At 45.2% G+C, this 12,122-nt stretch overlaps 1 pseudogene across 1 annotated transcript in view; it reads left to right on the top strand.

Annotated features, from left to right (window-relative positions):
- Nucleotides 1–12,122, top strand: part of LOC309859805 (phosphatidylinositol 3,4,5-trisphosphate 3-phosphatase and dual-specificity protein phosphatase PTEN-like) — a 199,697-nt pseudogene that overhangs the window by 80,997 nt on the left and 106,578 nt on the right. Inside the window, exon 3 of the transcript XR_014316664.1 lies at nt 9,583–9,723. The product of XR_014316664.1 is annotated as a phosphatidylinositol 3,4,5-trisphosphate 3-phosphatase and dual-specificity protein phosphatase PTEN-like (transcript). The remainder of the gene's footprint in view (nt 1–9,582; nt 9,724–12,122) is intronic.

Consider the following 12,122-nt stretch of genomic DNA (forward strand, 5'->3'; position numbering starts at 1 on the left):
TTTGTTTTCCAGTGTACCTGAATAGGGGTGGCTTCTTGGATCACTGGGACTGGGAGGGAAGAAACCATTGCAAGAAACCCTTTTGACTGGAGGTCCCGCTGGGAGATCCTCGTTAGTAGGAATCGCCGGTGAGTGGGAGAAAACTTGTCCGGGAGATAAGGGCACCCCAAGTGCACCCTCCACTCCAGGTGGAGAGCGAGGTCCTTCATTGTCCCCATAAGTCCCCAGAGAACTCTGTGGAGTGGTGCGTGTTCTCTGGCTTTGAGGGAAAGAATTCCTCATCCCAGCCCCATCCAGCTGGTCAAGGTGCTCGTTGAGTTCCACAATCGTGGAGGAATCAATCGCATGGTCCAGTTGCTGAATGAACCTTGAGCCCATGGGGTCCCGGTGTTATGCCCGCAGAATAAGGAGCAAGGGGACTGCCCACCCACGAGCTAATGTGGCCATGTTTCTGAGGGTGACCTCAAGTTGTCTAGCTTAGTTAAGTGACATATTTGGAAAGGCCACCAGAGTTAGACGGGAACATGCACAAAGGTGGGTTCTTGAAACTGACTTTTCCTCTTCAAAAGAACACTCCTTTCCAGAGACAGCCAACTCAGGGCTCATGTCCTTGGAAAGCACCCTGGGATCGACTCGAGGGGCAGCAACCCTACCCCTGCTGGATTACCCGAGGGTGTTGCCTTGGAACCGCCCCTGTCTCTTCCACGCACAGGACCATGACCAATGCTGGGCTCAACACTGGCAGCGGCCCCACAAAATGGGCCCCGCTCAGCCTGTGTGTTTGGCAGAAGCAAGAGGTGTAGCGAGGAGAGGCTGTCTCTCATCTGAGCTCTGACTCGGGAGCCCCCAGACACCACGCCAGAGGAACTGGGGCCCCATGACAGAATTTCCTCGGGGAAAACTTGGGCCTCAGGGATGGCAATGCTAGACACCTAGGACGTACCGAAATGGGACCTAACATTCCTTTGGAAGCACGTTAAAAGCATGGCGCATTTGACTCTGGTTGAGCCCTCCAAGTCAAAGGGTCTCAAGAAGCATTTCCTGAGCCCTGAATGAATAGTCGACAAGATTTTTTTGAAACTCACATTTTGTTAGCTGCTGTTGTATTTGTTGTGTATGTAATAACGTGCGGCTGGAGCTTTGACAATTCTCTAGGGCCTTCATTGCTCAGTTAACTCATTTGTGCAATGGAAGAGGGAAGAGGCTGTACTAGCTAGCCACCAAGGCCCTTTCCTGACTCTAACATTGCCTAGGTCCCCAGTTATTATTTATTATGTATTCATTTGTTATTTGTTACATATAAGCATGACAGTATCCTGAAAGCATCGAAGGCTGTGTGATGGTGGAAGGTCTGGGACAAATTTAAGAAGAGCGAGGTGAGCTGGAGCTGAGAGGGTGGGCATGCAGGCTACACAGGAAATGTCACCCCTTTGGAGAGTTTGTGAGGGCATGGTCAGGATGAAAGGCTCACCAGCCATAGCGAAGGAAATTCTGTCATCACCCCTCCCTGAATACCCACTCCTCCCCTCATTTTCCATTCCCCATTTGCCATTGTTGATGGCGTCTAGAAAGATGCAGAGGTTCCTGCTCTCCTGGCCTTATAGACATACAGGATGGTAGTGCAGGCACGAGGTTATCTGCTTTGGCCTTATTTGAAAAATGAAAAAAAAAAACTTGAGTCTGAGAAGGTGACTGACCAAGATCATGCAGTTTGTTGGTGGCAGAACCATGGTTAAGTCAGGTCTGCGAATTCCCAGGCCACGGCTCATTTTGTAACTGTTAATAAAGGCAAAGATAGTTTCTTATTAAGACCTTTTGAAAGTTGTAAGAAACAAACATTAAACATTTATTTTTTATCTTGCCTTAAACACCGCATCTCTTTTTTCCAGAGGTTGCTTGGATTTTCTGACTTCCGGGGATTAATAGTGTTCACAGGAAAACAGATGAACAGCGTGGCTTGAGATTTTTAATTTTTAATTTTTCCCACATCAGTTCTGAAAAAGCCATAGTGTTTCCTCCTTTAGGCTACTGGTAAATGTTAAACTCATCTTCTCATGTTTTTAATTTTTCTCTGTCACAGAACCTAAATTGGTAATAAATCAATAAGAAACAAATGTTTACATTCACTCAGTGAAAAGTATCATGTCTAAGCTCAACATCTATCTGAGCCACACATGGACACGTAAGTATCTTGTATGTGGAGCTGTGTAGGCAGGTAAATCCAGGAACTGCAAGGCAGGCCAAGTCTCTTCTAACTTCCTTCTTCCTTCCTTCTTCCTCAGCTGTCCCTCCTCCACTAAGAGCAGAAAATGAACACATCTCAGGTGATCTTTTTGTTTGTTTATTTCCACTTTGTTTCAAAATGAGTATTCTAAAATTTGAAAGGAATCATATTTTTAAAACAAAAAAATAGAGGGCTCCTGGGGGGCTCAGTGGGTGAAAGCCCCTGCCTTTGGCTCAGGTCATGATCCCAGGGTCCTGGGATCGAGCTCCACATTGAGCTCTCTGCTCAGCAAGGGAGCCTGCTTCCCTCTCTCTCTGTGCCTGCCTCTCTGCCTACTTGTGATTTCTGTCTGTCAAATGAATAAATAAAATCTTAAAAAAAACCCGAAAAGATAGAAATAGGCAAGAATTACTTGAAGGGAAGTATATCAAGTATATCAAGCAAATTCAAAGAACAGTTGGTAGAATGAGAAGCAGGACTCTTAATTTCACAGAGTTGTGCAAGTTGTAAAACTTCCTTTGATTTTTCTAATAACAACACTGAAATTGCCTATAATCATTTCTGATAGACACAGCATTGTACTAGAAGTGTATGGATGCTTTTCAGGGGACCGAACAGTGAGGTCTGAGTGGACAGCCCTCTCATGGTCCTGCTTGATCCATGAATAGGACTTTGAAGATCTGGTGGAATGGAGGGACCACATGTCCTCCAGATGACTCTCCCTAAGGGTTTGTGTCAGTTTGTTCACATCTCTAGCTTGAATAGCCGACTGTTCTGGCTTTGGTTTCTGCATTTCTCATTCATATTTCAACTTCATGAATGCATTCTTGCTTCTTCGACATTCACCTGAGCTCTGGAAAAGGCTACCAAATTGTAGTCAAATCCAGTTTCTGGCTTTAGTCTTACTTGACCATCCTGCAGCATAACCCTCAGTCTCTGTTGTCTCTGACACTTGCCTGCTAGCTTTCCTTTCTTAACTCTGATACATCTCCTTACTGTTCCTCACAAAGTTGTCTTTCCCTTTTGCCCCAGACGTTGCCTCTCCTTGGGTTTGTTGCCCAACCATCCTTGGCTCACTGCTTTTCTTCAGTCTGTGTTTTTCCCTGACTGGTCTTCTCTCTCTCTCTTTTTAATGAAATACTTCTGAATTAGTAATAACATGGTTAAAGGTTAAGTGATGTTCCCTCAAGGAAGGGTGACATTTTTCATCTCAACTGAGACACTTCCACTGAGAATGAAAGAGGTTCCATAAAGTTATGATGGTACAGCTGTCTATATTGGGACAGTACCAGACAAACTGGAGTTATGGTCCTCTTGCTGTAGATATGTCTGTCTGTATTGTTTGTCCTAGCAGTGCTGCTTTTTTCAGGTAAAGGATACTCTTGTATGCCCCCTACTGTTATTTAGAAGGGAATCCATCATCTTTAGGGCTTTCAGAACTTAGATGCAGCTGTATACCACTGGCATCCTGTTAAAATGCAGATGCTGATTTAGTAGATCTGGTGGGGACCCTGGGTTTTGCATTTCTAAAAAGCTCCCAGGTGAAGCTGACTCTGCTGCTCAGGGAGCCACACTTTGAGTAACAAGTCTATACATGATTTTCTGTTCTTTCTTTGATTTTTTGTCACTTCTTAAAAGCCCATCCAAGACATCTGTATCTAAACAAACATGGATTGTTTCTTTGTTATAACTGCACAGTAATTCAAGCATGGACGTTCCATAGTTAGTTAACTGTTTATTATTAGTTATGCACTATTTCAAACCTTTTGCTATTACAAACCATGTTCTAGTGAATGACCTTGTACATATAGGTTTTTTCTATCTGATAAATTCCTAGAAGTGTGCTGCCAGGTCAACGGGTGCATAGAATTGATAACTCGATCATTCAGGATTTTGGTATCATTTTGTGTCACTCCCATCAACACCACATCCATGCTTGTTTGTCCACAGCTTCACCCATAGAACATGTGCTTCAACTTCTGGAATTTTGGCAGTGGAAAGAGAAACGTGGTATTTTATGAAGTTTATCTCTGCAAGCTTCTTATTTATGAGTGAGATTAAGTATTTTTTCATGTATCTGAAAGGTGTATTTACGTTTCTGTGAACCCTCTGTTCATATCTTTTGCCCATTTTGCTCTTAGGTTTGTGGCTTTTTTTGTTTTTCTTCTTCTTCAGTGTCTAGCTCTTTATAGATTAGGGATACCAGTGCTTGTCCATTTTATGGGTTGCAAACTCTTATTTTATAGGATGTGATTTGTCTTTTGATAGTTGACCCTGGTGTTTTCTCCCCCATGCAGGTATTCTGTTTCAGAATGCCACCTTTCACTTAGTCATTTCTTTAGGCTCCCCTTGGCTGTGACAATTTCTCAGACTTCCCTGGTTTTTGATAACCTGGGCAGTTTTGAGGAGTACAGTTAGGTGTTTTGTAGAATGTCCCTCAACTGGGAATTGTCTGCTGTTGTTTTCATGATTAGACTGAGGTTATGGGTTTCTTGGAGGAAGACCACAGAGATAAAATGTCCTTTGGTCTTATCATATCAAGGCATATCAAGGGTTAGTGCTCTGGACATGACTTATTACTTTGTTTTCTCTGTCCTCATACTGTACTCCTTGGAAGGAAGTGGGCAATTACACTATACCACTTACACTATACCTCCTTCCTGTTGGAGTAGCTACATGATTATGTACATAAATTATCAGGAATTCTGCATAGGAGATTTTTCTGTTCTCTCCTATTTACTAATCCATTTATATCAGCACGAATTCGTGGCTAGTTATTTTATATTTTGGTTATAGTACAATGATACCTTGTTCCTTTTGTTGCTCAAGTTGTTCCAGGTTGGTTAGTAAAAGCATCTTCTAGTGGCACCTGGGTGGCTCAGTTGGTTGAGTGTCTGACTCTTGATTTTAGCTCAGGTCATGATCTCAGGGTCCTGGGATCCATCCCCAGGTTGGGCTCTTTGCTGAGTGTGGGGCCTGCTTGAAATTCTCTCTCTCAGGGTGCCTGGGTGGCTCAGTGGGTGAAAACCTCTGCCTTCGGCTCAGGTCGTGGTCCCGGGGTCATGGGATCGAGCCCCACATCGGCCTCTCAGCTCAGCAGGGAGCCTGCTTCCCCCTCTCTCTCTGCCTGCCTCTCTGCCTACTTGTGATCTCTGCCTGTGAAATAAGTAAGTAAGTAAGTAAGTAAATAAATAAATAGAAATTCTCTCTCTCTCCCTGTGCTCCTCCCTGCTGCTTATGCTTTCTCTCCTTTTGCTACTTTCTCAAAAACAAGTAAATTAATTTTTTAAAAAGCACCTTCTGTCGCTTCCTGTGTCTATTGACATACCCGGTTATTGTTTGAATATTTCTACCTTACTCTGTGGCAGTAGATTTTCCAGGTGCATCTTCTGTCTTTCCTGCCCTAGAATTAGCCATTTTTGCCCCCTAAGTAGTTCTGGTTCTATTCATTGGAGCATAGTATGAGAAACCAAGATTGGGGGACTAGATGTGTCTGTTGTGACTGTTAAGTCATTGCTCAAAGACCCACTCAGCTAACTGAACAGGGTGTTTGTGTATACTCACTCATGTATATACACGTGTCTAAAAATATTTTAGTATGTCACCATCTTTATCTATAGTAAGCTAAGTATTCACACTGTTGTCTCCTCTTGTAAGCATTACCAGATGCAACATTCTAACCTTCTCTCCTTGCTTGTCTGTAATCTCCTGCACTAACAGTGAGAATCCAGCTAACATCAGGATTTCATTTATTTGATAGTTCAATTCCAGAATACACATACATGATTTCAGAGTTGCATACATGATTTCAGATTGGTTAACCCATGGATGCTTGATTCTCCCAGTTTGGGACCATTTGGATTAAGGTGTTAGAAATATTCACATGTAGGTTTTAAAACACAAGTTTTCAAAAACATAGGATGTGAAATTGCTGTGTTTGTTATGTATGTATGTATGTATGTATGTATGTATGTTTAGCTTCGCAAGAAATTGCCAAACTATTTCTACAAAGTTGCTGTATCAGTTTTTGTTCCTACCAACTATGAATGAGAATCTTGTTGTTCTGATTCTGGACCTGAAATTGGCACTGTCATTATTTTTGATGTAACCATTCCAATACCTGTGTCATGTTGTCTGCATATTCCCACTGAGGTGATGTGGAGCATCTATCTGTTTGTGTATTTATTTGCTATCCTTATATCTTTGGTGAAAAGTTTGTTCAAATCTTTTGCATATTTGTCATTTGGTCATTTCTTTTCTTATTATTGAATCATTAAGAGCTCTTTTGTGATGTTGGACACAAAGCCTTTATTAGATACCTGTGTTCCAAATATTTTCTCCCTGTCTGTGCCTTATCCCTTCATTTTCTTAAAAATGTCTTTCACAGAGCAGAAGACTTTATTTTTAATAATATCCAACACATGCTTTTCCCTGTGGAATATGCTTTTGCTGTTGAATCTAAAAACCCATCCCCCAAACCAGTGTCCTAGAGATTTTTCTCCTGTATTTTTATATTTATATCTCTGATTCATTTTTAGTTAATACTTGTGTAAGGTCTGTGTCTAGTTTCATTTCTTTTGCATGAGTGTTCGGTTGTTCGAGCACCATTTGTTGAAAGACTATCTTTTCTCCTTTTATTCCTTTTGTGCCTTTGTCAAAAAATGTTTGACTTTATTTTGGTAGATCTATTCCTGGTCCTTGTAATCTGTTCTGTTGATCTGTGTGTCTCTCTCAGCACTAACACACTGTCTTGGTGGCTAGTAGCTTTATAGTAAGTCTCAAGACCAGGTGAGGTGAATTCTCATTTTTCTTCCACATTGTGTTGGCTATTCAATTTTTTTTTTAAACTTTTTTTAAAGATGTTATTTATTTGTCAGAGAGAGAGAACAAACAGGGGATGTCACAGGCAGAGAGGGCAGAGGGAGAAGCAGGCTCCCCTCTGAGCAAGGAGCTTGACTCAGGACTTGATCCCAGGACTCTGGGATCATGACCTGAGCCACCCAGGTGTCCAGTGTGTTGGCTCTTCTAGATATTTGCCTTTCTGTGTAAACTTCAGAATCTTCTTGTCATTATCTGCAAAATAACTGTGAGGTTTTATTTGGATTTTATTGAATTTATCGATTAAGTTGGAAAGAATTGACCTCTTAGCCATATTGAGTCTTGCTACTGATGAATACGAACTCTCTCTCCATTTATTTAGATCTTTGATTTCTTCCATCAGTTTTGTCTTCCTGTGTATATGTATTGTGTTAGATTTTATACTTGAGTACCCTTTTTAGGGGTGTATTGTAAAGAGTATTTTTTTCATTTGAAAATTTGGAATTCAATTCTTTATTCAGATATAGGAAAATAGTTGACTTTTTTACATTGACCTTGTATCCTATGATGTTTTGGTATTTCCTCATTACTTCCAATAGAATTTTTTTATAAGATACTTGAGATTTTCTACATAGACAATAATATTGACTTCAGATAGAGTTTTGTTTTTCCTTTTAAATGACACACCCTCATTGTCTCATGCCCTCTTTCCACGCACCTTCCCTCTGGTAATCCCCAGTTTGTTCTCTATATTTGTGAGTCTCTTTTTTTGGGTCTCTTTTATGCTTTGTTTTGTTTCTTAAATTTCACATATGGTTGAAATCATAGGATATTTGTCTTTCTTTGACCTATTTCATTTAGTATTATACCCTCTAGATTTATCCGTGTTGTTGCAAATGTTAGGATTTCATTCTTTTCTCTGGCCAAGTACTAGTCTATTAGCTATCTATATAATCTCTATATCTCTCTCTCTATATATATATCTATATATACACCACGTCATTTTATCCACTCATCTATTGCCGGGCTCTTCCATATCTTGCCTACTGTAAATAGTGCTGCAATATAAACGTATCTTTTCAAATGTTTTCATTTTGTTTGAGTAAATACCCAGTAATGGAATTACTGGAACATATGACAGTTCTATTTTTTTTTTTTTAATTTATTTATTTGTCAGAGAGAGAGTGAGCGAGAGCGAGCATAGGCAGACAGAGTGGAAGGCAGAGTCAGAGGGAGAAGCAGGCTCCTGCGGAGGGCAAGGAGCCCAATGTGGGACTCGATCCCAGGACGCTGGGATCATGACCTGAGCCGAAGGCAGCTGCTTAACCAACTGAGCCACCCAGGCGTCCCATGACAGTTCTATTTTTAAATTTTTGAGGAACCCCCACATTGTTTTCCATAATGGCTGCACCAGTTTTCATCCCCACCATCAGAACACAAGGTTCCTATTTCTTCACATTATCACCAACTCTTGTTCTTTCTTGTTCTTTTTCTGCAGGCAGAGTCCCAGGCTGGCAGGAGAAGTGGGCGTGGTCGCTGGGACAGCCCTCCAAAATGGGTCAGGTGACCTTTCAAACTCTGGGGAGGTGAAGGGTTCCTAACATCACAGCAGCACGTGGGCCATACCGTAGGCGGATTTTTCTGGACCCATCAGACAGCCTGTGCAAGACGTGAGGATGAGTGAAATGTGCTGACTGGAATGGAGGTTGTGTTGTCTTCTGGGGTTTCTGTCCCCAGGGGATATTCAGGCCGGTGGGGTGGGGGCAAAGGGGCAGGTTATTTGGGGCCAATGTGCCTTGCTTCGGAAGCGACCTTGTGTTTGAGCAGGAAGGCGGGGGCTGCAGTTGGATCTGGCACCTGGGCCCACGTTGGTTACCACGGTGGTTGGGTTGAGGGGAGCACAGGGCCGGCCGGCTGGAGTCTGTAGCCCCTCAACTGCCTTTCATGGCCTGTACCCAGGGCCCGGGGCACCTGGGGACAGCCAGAGTCCCAGGGCCCAGGCAGATGCTTATTGGAAAGGATTAGAGCCAGGGAGGGAGCGAGGGAGGGAGGCCCAGGGAGCCACAGCAGCCAGCCAGGTCGCTGGGGTGCTCAAGCCTGACACTCTGCTCTGTGCTTTATTGGAGGGTTGGCGTTTATCAGGGCAAAATGCGCACAGTGTGAACTCTGCCATAGTCACGACCCTGAAGTGGAAGGGTGTTGTGGAAGGGGAAGGTAGTCAGTCGTTGTTGGTTTTTTGTTTTTTTTTTTCCCTTGTTGAGTACCAGGGCCCATGAGAGGCATGTCTTAGCAAGGAAAGACCAGACGTCCTTTTCAGCCTCATGGAACTCTTGGCAGGCAATTGGCCAAGCATGCTTTAGGGGAAGGCCTTCCAGCAGCAATGCTAAGACTTTGACAGATGGCGGGGCCCTGTGGCTTTGGCCTCCTTGAACCTGCCCTCCCTGCTGGGACGGAGGGGCCTGCTTCCATCATGGGTGACTCTGTCTCTCCCCACGTGCGGGTCTTGAGACCTCGACTGAATGCTCTCCTTGTTTTTACAGGTGGTGCTTTGAGGCTCAGGGGACGTGACCTACTGGGCAGCATCAAGAGCGTCTGGCTTCTGTCTCTTCAGTGCAGATGGTAGTGCAGCACGTCCAGGAGTGTGACCGCTGTCATCTCGCTGGTGCACGTGCATCGCAGTGGTAAGTTGTCTTGGTTCTGATTCCTCGGTGTGAGGGTGTCATTGCTGGCTAGGGAAGAAGGGATAGCTGAGCCCATTCCTTTGCTCATCAGACCGGGAGGATTTTCTTGTGTGCGAATCCTGCCAGGTCCTTCCTGTGTTGGCTCCGTGAGGAATGGGATTCCCATATGGGATGTCCTCGCATTCAGCCACAGCGATGATGCAGGGGGTCCCAGGGGTGCCTGCACCTCGCTCCCATGTGAGGGATGAAGCACACTCTGAGATGGTAGCGGGCGCCTCAGGCCTGAGCCCCACCTGAAGCTTCTCCCACCAGGATACCGGGCTAGTGGCTCTCCCTGTGTGAGTTCTCTGGTGTTGGGAAAGGGCCCACTTCTGGCTGAAGGCTCTGCCTCAGTGACGGGAGACAAGGGTTTGTACTGTGTGATTTCTGTGGCGGTGAGCAAGGTGGGCGCTCTGGGTACAGGTGGGGCCCCAGTGATGACAGACACGGGTTTCTCTGCTCTGAGTTGTCTGGTGTCTCCAAATGTGAGACCTGTATTGAATGGCTCTTCCACGTTGACCGCATTTGTCGGGGTTGCCGCCAATGTGGATCCTCAGATACTGGCTAAGGGTGTGGCTGGCCTAAATGCTTTTCCCTGAAGATGAAATTCAGTTGGTTTCTGTCTGTGGGAATGTGCCCATGGCCTCAAAGAGATGTATGTTGCTGTGAGCTCTTGTGCAGCAATCCCAGCACATGGCTTCTACCCCGTGTGAGGTCCTGGACATGAAGAAGAGCAGAGCTCTCTGAAACAAGGGTCCCCCACCTTCTTTCCATCGCTGAGGTGCGTCTCCAGTGGTCTTACTGTGTACAGAGCTGAGCACTGCCCTGGAGTTGTTCCCCCCATGTGTATCACTTCTCCGTTCCCCGGAAGGGTGAGTTCTCTCGTGTCTCCCGAGGTTAGAGCCCCAACTAAAGGCTCTCCCACACTGGGGAGATGGGTGTGCTGCGATCGAGGATGAACGAGCTCTGATGTCCCTGGCACCAGGGACCCATGGCTGAAGGCTCTTCCACATTGTCAGCGAATACAAGGCTTGTCTTCCCAGGACACAGCACACCGGGAGTGAGGTGAGGCACGTGAGACCTCTCCGTGCTGTGCTCCAGCATTGCCCGGGTTCCTGTGCAGTGTGAACTTTGTGCTAATGGCCAGAGCACGAGGGGCTGTGGCAGGATCGCTCACTCAAGTTTTTCCCTTTCCCTGACTCAAGGAACGCGTTCTAGCCCCTCCCTTCAGGAACGGTCGCTGCGTCTACCCCTGCAAGCCACTTGTAGTCGCGTGCCTTGTTCCTTTTCGGAATTGATAGATCTTTCTACATGGTAGCCTCATACCACGTCAACTGCTGATTAAATTTTTGATGTTTCCGTTTCAAAGACTATATACCCGTGAGTCGTGCTGAAGCCAGTGACTTTTCCAGACACTCGGGCGGCAGCTTGGCTCGAGGCCCATTTCAGCTGAGAAATGAAACTCTTCAGGTCTCTGGTGGGACAGCCCGTATGCTCAGGGTCTTGGATGACAGGGGATTGTGGGGAATGCTTAGCGTAGCCCGTGTCTAGCTCTAGTGTGGAAGGCCAGGGTTCATGACCCTGAAGCTTCCCGTTGACTTGCAGAGAAGCAGACCTTTGAGCTGCCCCCGTGTGGGTCTCCCTTCATCCTTTATAATAGGGAACGAATTGCCATGAGCTCCTGGGTCTTGTACACAAAGAGTGAGTCCCGGAACACTTGGTGAAAAAGTACTGAAGTGCTTTGTGGGTACTAACAGAACAGAAGGAGAAAATGAAAGAGGGGGAGGGAGGAAAGAATACAAAGAATTAAAAGATCATGTAGGGAAGGAAGGGAGGGAGGGAGGGAGGGAGGGAGGGAGGGCGGCTTGAAAAAGGAAGAAGAGAAACTGGTAGAGAGGCATTAGGGGAAAGAAGAATTTTGAAAGTTGTGAGACAAACATCTGAGAGTTAAGATTTGAGCTTGATGAGAAAGGAAAGGAATGGAGTCCTCTACTCAGGAGCAGAAACCGGTTGTAGCGTGTTGGTGATGAGAACCTATGGACCAGATAAACCTGCGAGACAAAGAAAATGAGGATGGGAGGCTGGGGAGTTTCAGAAGGGCAACGTCAACCACGTCGAGGACCGAAAGAGGGGCCATGTGAGGGTTTGAGTGCAAGAATCACAGAAGGGTCCAGTCCTCGGAGGACACAGAATGTGCAGTGGGTGAGGTGGATGGAGTCGGAAGGGTTGACAGAAATGGGTTCGTGTTGCAGGGTTGTTTCCACAGGAGCCCTACAGGAGACAGGACTGATGTAGGAAAGAGGTTAGCATTCAAGGCCGATGGTCAAGAAAGAAGTCTTGAGACGGCTCTGCTGGCAGGA

Source organism: Mustela nivalis (genome assembly GCF_964662115.1).
Source record: "Mustela nivalis genome assembly, chromosome: 2".
NCBI classification, from domain to species: domain Eukaryota; kingdom Metazoa; phylum Chordata; class Mammalia; order Carnivora; family Mustelidae; genus Mustela; species Mustela nivalis.